This window comes from Vipera ursinii (assembly GCF_947247035.1).
Source record: "Vipera ursinii genome assembly, chromosome: 3".
NCBI lineage: Eukaryota > Metazoa > Chordata > Lepidosauria > Squamata > Viperidae > Vipera > Vipera ursinii.
Window position 1 is genome coordinate 25,688,548 of NC_139516.1, and position 16,104 is coordinate 25,704,651.

Consider the following 16,104-nt stretch of genomic DNA (forward strand, 5'->3'; position numbering starts at 1 on the left):
ACATACAGAGAAGGCTGTTTTGTGGGTAAAGGAATTCTGTAGAAGCTAGTCATCTGGAAAAGGGAGGCACACATGCTATCATGCCTAGATTTGTCCCAAGTGTTTAGCCAACTGAGCACTTTTAAGATACATTTAATGTTCATAAATACTGCAATACTATAAGAGAATTTTCTATTCGCATTATAATTTAATCAACACAGTGGAAGGTCACATAGAAGTATATTGGCAAAAACCCACAACTCTACTTCAGAAGAAGTTGGAGGAGATTCTAGGGAAATATGATCCCAATTAGTGAATGGGAGAAAATGACAAATATGATATTAAACATTCATGGTCTAAATTAACTCAATCTAAAGCCTTGTTTGACAAAGTTTTTGCTTTCAACTTTACAGTCATTTACTTCAAATACATTTTTAGCTCTTTAGGATGTAATTCATTTCTAGGCAGCAAATTAGTGGCAACTGGTAAGTTAAGATTTGCAGCTTGAAGTCAACAGCCTTCAGTAACAACAAAACTGTTGATGGTCTTGATAAATACCAGGAATATAGAAACTGATTCTCCATCTCCTTATAACTTAGCCATGCACATTTCATAATTAGTTTATTTTATTAAACCACCAAATTATTATTCAATTTCCTAATAGAAGTAAACCCAACATTTCATTTCAAGCTTTTCTTGATCAGTGTTTCTTCCTGTGTAGGATTAAGCCTAGCAGCAGTTTTTTATGTTTTTATTCTGTATTCTAAATATATGAAATCATTGCTGGTTAAATAAAAATTTCAAGTCATTTCACAAAAAACAAACACAATCTTGGCTATAGAGAAAAAAAGAGAGCTTTAAAGTTGCTATTTCTCAGGTCCAAACTATGGCAAGGAAGCTAAAGGTAGTGTAGATAATTTAAGTAATTTCAAATAAGGTGGCCTAGAACCTTCATATGTCCAGTGATACTTTTTAAAAACCTTTCATTTCATTTCAGCAATGACATAGACCAAGGTGCTGGTACTTACCTTTAAAGCCCTACATGGCTTAGGCCTGGGATATTTGCAGGACTGTCTGCTGCCGGGAACGATCTCCCATTGCCCAGTACGCTCACACAGAGAGGGCCTCCTCAGGGTGCCGTCGGCTAGACAATGTCAGCTGGCGACCCCCAGGGGGAGGGCCTTCTCTGTGGGAGCGCCAGCCCTATGGAACCAACTTCCCCTTGAGCTCCAGATGGGCCCGGATCTCCGGTCCTTTCACCGCGGCCTTAAAACACTTCTTTTCCATCAGGCTGACCTGGACTGATGACAGGGATTTTAAAATGTTTTTTAATTTTTAACTTCAATTTTAATTTATTTTATTGGGGCTGTTAATTTAATTCTTTTTAACTTTTGTATCATTGTATTTTATTGTTGTTAGCCGCCCTGAGTCCTTCGGGAGATAGGGCGGCATATAAGTCCCCAAAATAAATAAAATAAATAATAAATAAATAAAACCGTAAAATGTTGCCCCTTGACTCTTTTTTGCTTGAGAGGCAGTTCCAATGTCAGCAATGTCAATGTCAGTTGTAACTTCTATTATTAATTTATAAAACTTCATCATACCTTTTATACTTCTTCCTTCAATGTCCCCTAATAATTTTTATTACTTCTGCACATATAAAAGACAGCATGCATTCTTGGCAAATAAACAAGACTTTATTTGTTAGAACAAAGATAAATATAGAGCAGGATCTGAAGTTTGATTTTCATCTTCATCATCTTTTCTTACAATGATCACAACCATACCTACCATTGAACCACATGAAAAAATAAACCTAATATTTGTATTTGTGCTAAAGAAGTAGGCATTTATTTTTGGACCATGGGGAAAAAAGATGCATATATTAAGAACTGATAATAAGTATCCTTATTATCAGGATACTGGGTGGGGGAAGAATGGAAAAGCTTTGCAAATGCTATCTCACTTTTGTGACCTGTTTTATCTATATACTATATACTACTAACTGGACAAGATGGTGCATAAGGCAACAATTTTTGAATGAAGATACCTCAATTTACAGATTGTGCCAAAATTCAGGACGCATGATTCCCAAGGGAATTAAATTTGGAAAGTTGTGCTAATGGCTAATGATGCTAATGGCATCAGTGCTAATGGCTGCTGTTGAGCAGCTGGGATGATGCTTCAGTCATGTGACCTTCATTTTTAATCTTCATGATAAATCCTCAGCCACCCTAAGCAATCTCTTGCTCCCTCCATCACCCAGCAGCAGTCTGTCTGAAGGGAAGGCAAGGTTTCTAATGCTTCCTGCCACCTTCTCATAAGAAAACTCAATGGGGAAGACAGCATGAAGTCAGAAATCACTCCTGCTCCCACTGCTTTTTTGCATGCCCTTGGTCATTCTGTTTCTCTGTTTAGGTAAGGCGATATCTCTGAGACTATCACCCAAGAAGACATGTCTTTTGAAGTAGGAATCTGCTATCTCAGATTCTTTCTGACCTTGCTTCATTAGCTAATGTCAAATTATCTATTTTTTAAACTCTTCCCTAGACCAGGTGCTCAGCACTCTTTTAATTGGTGATGACAATAACTTTAATTATATACACTTGGAGGGTTTTTTTTTCCTCCATCATTGAACTTTGAGCCTCTTGTGGACTGGAATAATATTACTCTAAGAATGGGACTTATTGCTGCAAATATACTGTCCTTATAGTACTTTTATCCTCGTTACTATTCATTACATGCAAACTGATTAAGGCAGGTAAGCAGTATTATTACTCCCAGTTGTAGACTAATGGCTGAGAGATTTTGGGAAGTCTAAGAACTAAATGTGCTTATGATCAGGCTATAAATAGGACTATATTTTTTAACCATTAAAATAGTTTATCTATCATTTACTTATCTTTATGACTTCTTTTCTTAAAGAGAATCACAGAATATACTAACAATTGAAAAAAATCATAATTTTATAATTTTGCCATTTTATAATTGATAGGGGGAGGGCATAACTTTCTTCCTCCACAAGAAATGAGTATTATTAATGATACTTGTGTAATCTGTTCTCATCATCTTTTAACAATCTCCAATTCCACCATCTTTTCTGAAATTATAATAATAATAAAGTTGGAAGAGGCCTTGGAGGCCATCTAGTCCAACCCCCTGCTCAGGCAGGAAACCCTATACCATTTCGGACAAATGGCTGTCCAGTCTCTTCTTAAAAACTTCCAGTGTTGGAGCATTCACAGCTTCTGGAGGCAGGTTGTTCCACTGGTTAATTGTTCTGTCAGGAAGTGTCTCTTTAGTTCTAGGTTGCTTCTCTCCTTGATTAGTTTCCATCCATTGCTAATCAAGGAGAGAAGCAACCTAGAATTTTTTAATTGTTTAATCCCAAATAATTTGACATCCATTCCTTTAGATTTATTTCACATTCTTAGTTAAATGTTGCCCCACCTTAAAATATTTCACATCTGATTTGGAAACTTGGCATGGCTAGCTTTCTGGTGTTATATGGTACTGGTGGTAAGAGGAGAACCATTCATTGAATATTATCAGTATGTGTACATTGTGTAACTCAGCAGGAAAATAGTCTAATTGCAACTGTTAGTAATATCACTAAAGAAACAGATGCTTAAAAACAAAATGCAATCCGGTGAAGTGAGTCAGCAAAAATCCCAAATGCAGTCATCTCCAAAACATGCCTTGCAAGGAAAATGTTAAGAATCAATAATTGAAACTAGGCAACAAGTAATTGCTATGAAGGCCTTATCAAGAAGTGTGAGAAAAGTCCTTTAAATTGTTTTATTTTAATTTCAGAATAGGTAAAAATTATGATCCTGGATAAAGACCACAGGACTAACACAATGCATGGCACAATATAGGAATTCAAAGCTATCAGAAAATCAAACCCATTCAGCAGTCCATCTGCTTTTGAAAGAGAAAGGTCACTCTTTTGAAGACAGCAAAGTCCACATTTTGGATAGAGAGGATCATTGGTTTAAAGGAGAGGTAAAATAATCCATGTATGTTAGAATTGAACAGCCTTACCTCAATAGAGTGCGAGGAATAAGACACTACCTATCCCCAGTCTACAACACAGCCCTTTCAGCAGGTCGAAGAATATTCCACAACTAATTGCACTCTGATTCAGGTGACCCTGAGGGGAAAGATGAACTCCCAAGTGGCCTCACCAGCTCTCAGTGGCACAGCTTGGTCAGTGCTAATGACCAAGTGACTGCAAGGAAATATTATCCTTCCACACACACACACCCAATCATCCTGTCAGTACTTATCCTTCCATCCCCCTACCATCACAACTGATGAAGCTTCTCAGATGAGAAGTAAAATGTTTTCTTCTTCTTCAAGGGAAAAAAAAACACCACATCTTTGAGACAACTATGACCTGGATGACTGAGAATCTCCACAGACAAATACAAGACTAAATTGACCATCAACAACTTCTCATCTAAACTTTTATTCAAATTCTGAAAGGAAAAAAAGCATCTATTTGGAGAATGAATTAATAATAATAATAGTAATAATAATAATAATAATAATAATAATAATAATAATAATAATAATAATAATAATAATAATAATAATAAGAATTGGAAGGGACCTTGGAGGTCTTCTAGTCCAACCCCATGCTCAGGCAGGGAAGGCTCACTGGAGAAGGCTTTAAAGCTGTCAGAGGAAATAGAGAACAGGACCACCAGCAGCAAAATGGATGGATTTCACCATTGAGTGCACTATTGGGAGACTTGAAAAACAGGTTAAGAATAGATTGTCAGGGAGAAGATCTGATTGCTAGGAGTAACAAACAACTTGATATCATATAATCAGACATGAGAGAAAGTGTATATAAAAGTAGCCTTAGATTCAGGAAATTTGATTTCTTTTTATTGGCTAACTGGCATAAATGTGGACAGGTGTCTCCTATTGAGTGGTGTTTCTAGTGGGTGGTGCTCATCTCTATTTTTTTAGCTGAGGGAGCCAGGGTTGTCTGTAGACATTTCTGTGGTCATGTGGCCAGCATGCCTATATGCCGAGGTGCATGAAACTCTGTTACCTTCCCATCAAAGTGGTACCTATTTATCTACTCGTATTTGCATGGTTTTGAAGAACTAGGTGTTGCAAGTAACAGGAACTCACCCCATCATGCAGGCTTGGGTCTTGAATCCAGGTTGTCAGATTTCCAGCTGACAAGCTCAGTGTCTTTAACTGCTCAGCCATCACAACCCCTAAATACTTACCTCCCTACTGATTTAACTTTGGAATACTGCCAAAACCTAAATTTGCCTGTAAAGTTACACATTGTTCATCACTGCGCAATATAAGCATGTCATATATGTTTGCATGTTTTCAGTTGTCTACAGTCTGTATAATGAGATGAGATACAAATACAGATAAATTTTAAAAAATCATCATTTTTTTTGGCTGGATTGGTCTAAAAAGCATACTATTTTTTAAAAAAACCAAAACTTTCTAAACTTATCAGTTTGAGAAATAAATATCAACATGAAAATGGAAATCAATGGAAGCTGAGTTCATGAAACTTTCTTCCTCCCAAATTTATAATCCTGTGCACTATAAAGATTTTCATTGATAGTTATAGTGACAGCTTCTTAGTCAAAGTCAGGCTGATGGGAATTCAACTAATATTTGCAATGAATATCTTGGGCAAAAATCGAATAGAAAAGTATATTGTTCTACACAGAAAATTCTCCTTCTTGGTTTTTAACACTTTTAGTTTTCATAACTGTGTCTTCGTATTTCAGCTGGGCACTAAACAGGAATATCTGTATAATCTTGTTTCATTCTGAGTTTTCCATTTGTCAGCAGATAGTTAAATGTTGGTCATAGCCCTTTATTCCCAGGAAAGGCAAAGCTTTGACATCCTACCAAGGCCAGGGATGAGAAAACTTTCTCAGGAAGGGCCAAATTTGTCTTAATAGTTACACCAGCCTTCTTGGCATTCTAAAAAACCAAGCAACCAGAGGCAGCAGAACACAAATTTGAGACAACTCAGAAAAGCACACAGAAAAGTAGTTTTTGAAATATGTCAGCCACCCCCCCAGGTAAACCAGACAGGAAACAGGACTAGATGGACTAATTCTACTTTATTGTAAGGTTACTTTAACAGAATCCTGTAAGTACAAAAGTACATATTTCCTGCCGCCACTTTTAACTGCTTGAATTTATTTTTGCAACTGTTAAGTCACTGTGGACTTCTTCCTTTCTTATATGATTGTTTTCCAGAGAGCATCTGTTTCCCTGGTTCCCATATATCAGGGGTCCCCAATCCCCAGTCTGTGGACTGGTACTGGGCCGTGGCATGCCAGCAACCGGTCCACACAGCCAAGCAAAGCCCCATCTGTGGGATGTGGGCAGCACACAAAACCACGCACCCTTCAGGCAGCAGAAAAATCTCTCACATGGAACCAGTCCCTGGTGCCCAGAAGGTTGGGGACCTCTGCCCTAGAGCACACACACATTCCATTAAAAAAGGATGGGAATTTAGTTATAACAGAATAGAATAGAATAACAAAGTTGGAAGGGACATTGTAGGTCATCTAGTCCCACTCCCTGCCCAAGGAGGAGTCTCTACACTATTTCTGACAGATGGCACTCCAGTTTCTTCTTGAATGCCTCCAGTGATGAAATACCAACAACATCTGAAGACAGTCTGTTCCATTGGTTGATTGTTTTCACTGTCAGAAAATTTCTCCTTATTTCCAGGTTGAATCTCTCCTTTATTAGTTTCCATTCATTAATTCTTGTCTGGCCTTTAGGTGCTTTGGAAAATAGATGGACTCCCTCCTCTCTGTGATAGCCCCTCAAATATTGGAATACTGCTATCATGTCTCTCCTACTTCTTCTCTTCACTACACTAGCCATGCCCAGTTCCTGTAACCGTTCTTCATATGTTTTAGCCTCCAGTCCCCTAATTGTTGCTCTTCTCTGTACTTTTTCTAGAGTCTCAACATCTTTTTATAGTGTGGAGACCAGAATTGGTTGCAGTATTCTAGGTGTGGTCTTAATAAGGCTTTATAGAATGGTATTAGTACCTCACATGATTTTGATTGAATTCCTCTGTTAATGCAGATTAGGACTGCATTGGCATTTTTAGCTGCTGCCGCACACTGTTGACTCATATTTAATTGATTGTCCACTAAGACTCCAAGACTCTCATAGTTACTGCTATTAAGCCTGGTTTCACCCAATCTATATGTGTACTTTTGTTTTTTTATTGTCTAAGTGTAAGACTTTACTTTTCTCTTCATTGTTTTTCATTTTGTTAGATAGGGCCCAGTGCTCAAGTCTTTCAAGGTCCAGAGGGATCTTGAGCCTATCATCTAGAGTGTTGGCTATTCCTGCCCAATTTGATAAGTTCTCCTTCTATTCCCTCATCTAGGTCATTTATGAAGATGTTGAAGAGTACTGGGTCTAGGACAGAACCTTGTGGTACCTCACTGCTTACTTCCCTCCATGTAGATGTAGTACCATTAAGGACTACTTGTTGAGTGCAGTTTGTCAGCCAGTTAAAAATCCATCTGATGGTAAAGCTTTCTATCCATTTTTTTTTAAGTTTTCCAAGACATTCAGCCCAACTTTTCTAAGACTCTTGAGAAGCTTTAGGATGTATTTGGAAAAATAATCTGGAAGCTGTGGTGTTGTCTCTTCTCAGCCCTGCCATGCTTGTCTGCCCAAAAATGTACCAGCATTAGTTTGCATTTAGCATATCATAGCCAAGAGAAGTTTCAAAATGTTCTTGAAGCATCTTAAATTAAATCAGATCACATAGTTAAATAAAATGTTGTATCTTCAAACCTTGAACATTTGAATTGAATCAGGGTTAATCTGTGCAGTTCCTAGTTATTAGTCACTGGTCAAATATTGCAGATATGGAACTGAGTATTAATTCACATAAGAACTGTAAGCCTTTGCTTAAATGTTGGTTATATCTCTGTATTGGCTGAGAAGTGACCCTCTTCTAGCATCTCATCAAATTCAGTGCCCCAAATATTTTAGGAATTAATACTAAATCCATTGAAAAATCTTCTGCTGCCAGGTTTATTAGGATTTCTACTTCATTTATTGACATCATTACTATTTTTGCATGTTCATTTTTATATTAGTCTATTTAATTTATAAATTTTAACAGATTTGTATATTTTCTAGGAAAACGTGCTTGTTGATTTTTTTTAACGTATGCAGCATTTCTTATGTGGAAATTGAGTTGAAGACTTTTAAACAATTACATGTAATTGTATTTTAATATGTGCAGCAATATATATATATATATATATATATATATATATATATATATATATATATATATATATATATATATATATATATATATATATATATATATATATTACAGATGCCTGATTGTTTGTGTACCACATCAGCTAAAACTATGATATCTAGGCATTGAAGACAAATTTGTTTGGTTTTGGAGTTATTTGAAACTTTTATTTACTTTTACTTTTAGGTAATAACCTCATTTCTGCTAGCAGCTGATGAGGAATGCCTTTCAGCCATAGCCCAGAATAATTTTGATGCAAAAGACCTGTAATTTTTCTCCTTATTTTCATATTCAAGCACTATGATTGAGAGTGTAATCACAGTAGAGTACATGCAAATTATAGGCCTTATTTCCATGCTTTAGATCTTTTTGCAGCCATTCTGCGTTGGCTAAGCCACAGTGATGTAAAGTGGGAATCACCATTAGCTCATCGGGTTTGTGGTGCAACAATATCTACTTTTCTTGCTCAATATTAGGGCGTTCTCTCTTTTTTTTGTCACGAGAGGAGAAAGGAAGATGAAATTTACAAAAAAGAATCAGAGGATGATTTTGAGCTGATCAATTGATTTAACAATGTTCAAAAATGCTGCCTTTCAAAGAATGTGGAAACAAGCAGCCCTCTTCCTTAACCTTCATTTCAGTAAAGCTATTCTTTAATCTGACTTCCTTTGCAGATGTAAGAAGAGAAGGTTGAGTCCTTGGGCGTAAATAAAATAAGAGTGTTGTAGAGGATGATTATATTGTAATGGGTGGAAGGAATAACCTTCCAGACCTAGAGGAAGAGCCATGATCAAGAAAATGGTCATATAAGAGAAATCTGAATCCAGGCAAGAACTGTAACATGTGTATCTCAGAAAAGATCTTCCCTGGTTCCCATGAAGATAAAGAGAGGGAGGCCAAAAACAAAAAAAAAAAAAAAAAAAACTTTCAGGTTTGCAAGATTTTGTTACTCTAACTTTATAGTAAAAGTAGTATTGACTTCCCTGGCTTTGGTTTTTGGATCTGGTCTAACTTGAAGAACTGACAAACTATTTCCAAAGAGAAGTTAATCAAAAACAAACAAATAAGTTAGCATAAAATATACATATGTGAATTATAATTATTGTGTATTATGTACAAATAAGTCTAAATCTAAATAAGTGGCTTTCCACATTTGAATTAAATCCCAAGAGAAGGTAGCATTATGTTCTTTTCAGACTAAGAAATGCCCTTTAACCTTAATACTAGACTGGAAATAAACTCCCCAAGGATAGTTTCCCCTTCCTGGACATCGCTTTTTAACAGAATGTCCCATCCCATTCCAATTTTCTTTATGAACACCATGCCATTGCTGAACTTACTTTTCTTTCCAAACCAAAGCACATACGTGCTTGCACCAGCTTTGGCACCCATACAGTTATTTAGATGATTCTATAGAATTCAAGCTACAGGAGCAACTGAAAATAAATAAATGGTGTGTATGTTGGATGGTGGAGTTGGACTTCAGAGCAAATAATTTTATCAAATTCTTTCAACAAAATCATACACTACAGAGTAAGGGTGAATGGAAATAACTCCATTCAAGTGATGTATGAATACAGTTAAAGCAGTGAATTTTGTTTGCAGTTGATATTAAGGTTTGTCCCCACTGTTATTGCAGATGTTTATACAGCCATTTTTATGGTTTTTGTTTTCCAAATGGAAATTCTGCTCAGACTTAGACTGGCATATTGGAATTCACATTACTGCTGTTTATAATGTTATTTTACCCTCTTTGACCTAGCCCTCCATATTTCATATTTTGCATCACAGACTAAGAAGATAAGATTGATGATGGGATCTTTCCTTAAACCAAATCAGATGGTTCAGTGCAGTGCTATTAAACATAGTGACTGGCTATTTTTATTCAATTTTAGGCATTTTCCTACAAATACCTTTGTACAGTATATATACATGTATATGCGCATGTATGCACCTTCTTTTCTTTTTCTCTGTTTTTTTAAACATCTGCAATTTCCTGGACTAGTTCCTGAAGTTTTCTTAGCAAATTTTTCAGAAGTAGTTTGCCATTGCTTCCTTCCTAGAGATGTGATGGAATGACTAGCTGAAGGTCACCCAGCCAGCTTTGTTTCTCAGGCAGAATTAGAATCCTTAGTCTTCTGATTTCAAGCCTAATACCATATCACTATACAAAACTGGTTTTCCTATGGCTACCATATCTGGGCTGAAACTCCAGATGACCAATAGATGGCGGTAAAGCCTAGCTCTTTTCTGCTGCCTAATGGTCACTTAGATTTTTGCAGCTCAGATACCATAGCTTTACCTTTCCTATTTGGTTTAGCTATCAGCTGAACTTGGTAAAACAGTTTAATGATCAATGGCAATACTTAAGTTTATGAGCAAAGGGTGACAGTGTCCAGGGCAATAAAATGAAACAAATGGGGCAAGAATGTTGACTTTGTTTTTTTAGGTTGATTGAGGAAAAGACTATTTGATCTTTTTGTAAGTTAAAAAAGACTACTATAGTTACTATAGGGCTTGCATAAGAGCCTACGGTTGTCACCTGGAAGGTTGGCAATTCAGGAGTCAAGCACCACATGACAGGTCCTGTTCTTGCCCCAGCTCCTGCCCCAGCTCCTGCCTTTCTAGTAGTTTGAAAGTATGCAAATGCAAGTAGATAAATAGGTACCATTTCATAGGGAAGGTAACATCATTCCATGTGCCTCAGCATATGATCACGCCAACCATATGACCATGGAAGTGTCTTCGGACAACACTGGCTTCCTTAACTAGGAAACAGAGATGAGCACCATCCTAGAGTTGGACATGATTGGATAGGGAAAACCTTTACCTTTAAAACTGCCAAACAGAGCAATTCAACTTATGAAATTTACCTGCTCATTTCCCTATTTATGTAGCCACTGCAGAACTATCATCTGAATAACTGATTGTTGGTGTATTCTGATCAACCTTTAAATGGATTGAAACAGATACAGTTGAAATGACTGAAGATGTGTCAATCTCCCACTTTTCTTACAGTATGTAGAAATATGGTCTAGAGAAAAGAGGAAGCAAGAAGTAATGGGTGGGGATAAAGCCAAGTGGCAGTGACTAATAATAATATTAACTACCATAGTGAAATAGGATGATCCATTTCAAGGAAGCCAAAAAAATCATTGTACTTCCAATGAATCATCTTTTCAGAATGGAAAGGTTTTCTGTAGAAACTCTTGATGAAAGGAGAATAATATTAATAAAACTAAAGGTCTACAACTCCTTTTCCTGTATGGTTTGATTTAAATTAGTTTATATAGAAATGAGAGTTGCTCCAGCTTTTTGCTCTTTGCTAATTATCTCTGTTGCCTATAACCTATCATTTGTATCTGTATATATTTTGGCATGAAAGAAAGCTTCACAATGTAGATTTTTTTTAAAAAAAATCAAAAGGGAAGTTGTTTAAAGGAGAAAAAGAAGCAGAACTTATGATCCTTTATAAGGAGAATATAAGAAAAAAAGAAGAAAATAGGTGAAATGTTTTACTCATTTAGAGGAAGTCTGCCCTGCATTTAACTTGTCTTTCATGAAATCTATCTATCTATCTATCTATCTATCTATCTATCTATCTATCTATCTATCTATCTATCTATCTATCTACCATCTATCTATTATATAGATCATCATACTCATTTTAGCCATTGTTGATCCACTGCAGGATAGATAGATAGATAGATAGATAGATAGATAGATAGATAGATAGATAGATAGATAGAAGCAGGCAGACAGATAGCTAGATGTATATGACGTCTTTATATCTATCTATCTGTCTGTCTGTCTGTCTGTCTGTCTGTCTGTCTGTCTGTCTGTCTATCTATCATCTATCATCCATCATCTATCTACCATATAAATCACCATCCTCATTTTAGCCATTGTTGATCCACTGCTAGATAGATAGATACATATGAGATCTTTATCTTATCTTATCTTATCTTATCTTATCTTATCTTATCTTATCTTATCTTATCTTATCTTATCTTATCTTATCTTATCTTATCTTATCTTATCTTATCTTATCGTCTTGTCTTGTCCTGTCCTGTCCTGTCCTATTCTATCCTATCCTATCCTTGTCTGTCTGTCTGTCTGTCTGTCTGTCTGTCTGTCTGTCTGTCTGTCTGTCTGTCTATCTATCTATCTATCTATCTATCTATCTATCTATCTATCTATCTATCTATCTATTATCTATCTATCTATCTATCTATCTATCTATCTATCTATCTATCTATCTATCTATCTATCTATCTATCTATCATCTATCTTTTAAAGCCTTTTACCAGAACATGAGTTGAACATAAGAACACAAAGGCAGACCATATTTCAGAATACCAAAGTAAGACTGATAATTTTTTTTGATCCGGTCAATAGTTATTCTGGCAGTCTGGTTTGCAAAGAGTAGCAGGTAAACATTTTCACAACCTGGAAACAAATATTAATTTCTGCCAGTCAAAGTATGGTTGCTATTGTAATGGTTTATAATCTTCCTGAGTTCCAAAATATATTTTTCCTACCTATTATAATTCTCAAAAGTACAAATGAGACATTCTATAAAAGCTGCTAGCAGTAGTACTATATGGTAGTTGTATTTTATTATGCAACCAATGTGATTTGCTCTTGAATTTTTTGTCAGTGGTTCTGAGTACCAGTTCAGTAATTTATAATCACTTTTCTTAATTCTAGTAAATTGAAAGCAGATGTTTTATATGCACTGCACTAGCTTAAGGCACTGTATTCTTACTAGTGTTTTCAAAACTATAGTTCTTACATAGGCAAAATTGCTTGGCCATTAAGAGACCAGATTTTGATTAAATTTGGTTTTAAAATATATTTTTAAAAAATTAGCATATGGTTAATCCTCTTTAACTTTTGTGGAAGAATCAATTTATTATAAAAACTGATTAGGAAATAGAAAACATTCCATTTTTTATATTCATTGTGGGTAGAAGTTTCTTTACTTCTTGGGATGGGGTCATGGAAATGCTATATCTCGGTTCAGAGGAGTTCCTGGGTTAGGGCCAATAAAGTCAAGAAGGCAGCCATGACATGTATAAAAAAGAAACAGGCAGAGTTTCAATTATAACACTTAAGCCATCATCTTGACATTTTTGAACATGCCCCATAGACATTCCTTCCTCGGTTCTTCAAAATATTCAATTGTTTTAAATACGGTGATCAATTGAGTGGTGGGCTGTTAAGACTCATTGTAGGTTGTTCACATTGTTATATATACAAAGCCAAGGATAATTGGTAGTACATACTACCGTTATGTATCTGAGTTACAAAAATTCTGAATGATCCATAAAGGCTGGAGTAGTTTACATGACTTTGCTGCAAGTAATGGTGTCTGTATTTTTGCAAGACGGGCTGGCTAGTTTTGCAAGAAGGGCTGACTAGTTTCAAAGGACTGATTCAATTAAATGAATAGCCAGTCCAGTCATGCCACTGTAATATATTCTTGGATCAAAGATCAGCTCTGGAACAGCTAATTGACAGAAGTTGTATTGGAAGTTTTCATAGCCTTTCAAAGCACATTACAGACTTGATGGTTTACTTGCTAATTCTGGTAATATTACAGATAGTATACAATATTGTCACTTTTGAAGAAAGTGGAAGAGGGGAGAGGGTTTGAGTGTTGTGACAGGCTCTCTAATGCTGATAGAAGTAGCTAGCCAATAGTAGCTAGCCAACTGTCTAGGCATAAATATTTACTTTTAAGAAGTAAAAATTCAGACAAAGCTATAAATGTTACTTGTTCTGTGTGAGTCTGTCTCTCTGTGACCTGCCACAGATATGTTACCACTTCCATGGCACTAAATCCTGTGCCAGCCTGTTTCCACAGCCACTCTGAAAGTGTTACTAGCAAGCCACAGATCTTACAAAAGATCCCTTTCCAGGAGAGGCCTTGCTTGCCAAACATCTATGCCAACCAGAGGAACCATGGTGGCACAGTAGTTAGAATGCAGTATTGCAGGCTAACTCTGCCTACATCCTGGAGTTCGACCCTGACTGGCTCAAGGTTGACTCGGTCTTCCATTCTTCCAAAGTCAGTGAAATAGGGAGCCAGATTGTTGGAGGCATATGCTGACTCTGTAAACAGCTTAGAGAAGGCTGTAAAGCACTGAGGAGCAGTATATAAGAGCTATTGCTATTGCTAATTCCACTGCTACCTGACAAAGCTTATATTGACAGCAAAGCAATATATTAAGGGCAAGTTGTTACCACACGTCCATTCACATCAAGCCTAGAACTCCAGAAAAATCAGATAAAAAAATAAAGCATTATTTTGAAATAAATTTTGGTAGAAGACACTATGAGGAAGTGTCTTATCCTTCCTTCATTTCTATGCGAGAAGAGATATCCTTGTTGGAATAACAATAAAAAGTGTGGTGAAAACCTTGAACATATTTAGATGTTCAACTAGCCAAAGGAAGCTTAGGCCCATATAGGTTGGAAACATGTGGAAGAGGCTTTCATCCTGCAGTGGATAGAAAGTGATGATGATGAATATAATATTAAATCACAAATTAATGTTAAAAGTTTACAATTTTGTGGGGCCACATTACTAACTGTCTAGGGCTATGGCATGTAGGCTGTGGACTGGAATGCCTGCTTTACAGGATCTAGAATCTCATTCTTTTTTTAAAAAAATGGCAAATACTTTGCTGTTTCTTTATATAGATTTATAAAAAGTTGCTAAAATAATTTTCCTTTAGTTTTTGAATCAAAAATTTGAGTTGCATTATACGTAGTCTGAGGCTCCAGTCTGAATTAAACCAGGGCTGATTCTTAAGATCTATTAAGCACATGCCACACAGGTTGGAAGATAAACTCAAAGGGTTGCTCACATAATTAAAAAAAATCCCAGCATACTGTTATTATCTTGTCCCTTAATTCAACTGTCTCTTGGTGTCTTTGGTGGTAAGTCTGAAATCTGTTTTATCCTCATACCACCTATACATTGTATGTGCTACTGCATTCAGGCATTGCACAACCATGTGAACTAAGTCATTCTGACTGAATCAGATTGTAACCAACTCTTCATCACAGGATAAGTACACACGATCACGTATGTTTATATGTATATATGAAAAATGTGGGGGGGGGAAACAGACAGAGAAGATAGAAACAATAAAAAGAAAAGAACAGAAAACATGTATATGTCTAACGTAAAAGTTTCCCCTGTTGAGTCGTCCCCAACTGTAGGGACCAGTGCTCATCCCTGTTTCTTAGCTGAAGGAGCCAGTATTATCTGAAGACAATTCTGTGGTCATATGGCCGACATGACTGTAACTAATCTTTAAAATCCTCTGCATAGATGTATGTATTTGAATCCAATTTGGTTTTTTAAAACTTTTTTACATGTCCACTAAGCTTGATCAAATGTCCCTTCATGTTGTTCACATTTTAAAAATACATTTCAAATCCCTTTATACTTTCTAATCATTTCTTTGTAATCTCTCTGGCATCATGATATAAAAACTATTTTTAAGATTATAACACAATGGGTATTTCAACTCTTTTAATCATATTTTTTCCATTGATCCAGATGTACGTTATAACCAAAATTCTTAACCTATTTTATCATATGTGTTCTTTAACTCATTATTTTTCCATTTCGGATTTCAAAAAAAGTTTATACATTGTAGCAGTTGGATGTTCATCAATGGTACACAATTGCATTTACATTGTGAGACAACTAAATGGAAGAAGCACTTATTTTGTTTAAGTTATCCACATACAGTTCACTGAATGCATAGGTCTTTCTTTCTTTCTTTCTTTCTTTCTTT

General features: G+C 35.9%; 1 long non-coding RNA gene across 1 annotated transcript in view; it reads left to right on the forward strand.

The window, feature by feature from the left end:
- The first annotated feature begins 1,134 nt into the window (after positions 1 to 1,134).
- The window catches only part of LOC310638094, an 844,679-nt gene continuing 829,709 nt past the window's right edge, over positions 1,135 to 16,104 (forward strand). Inside the window, exon 1 of the long non-coding RNA XR_014492029.1 lies at positions 1,135 to 1,435. This is a non-coding gene — a long non-coding RNA (uncharacterized lncRNA). The remainder of the gene's footprint in view (positions 1,436 to 16,104) is intronic.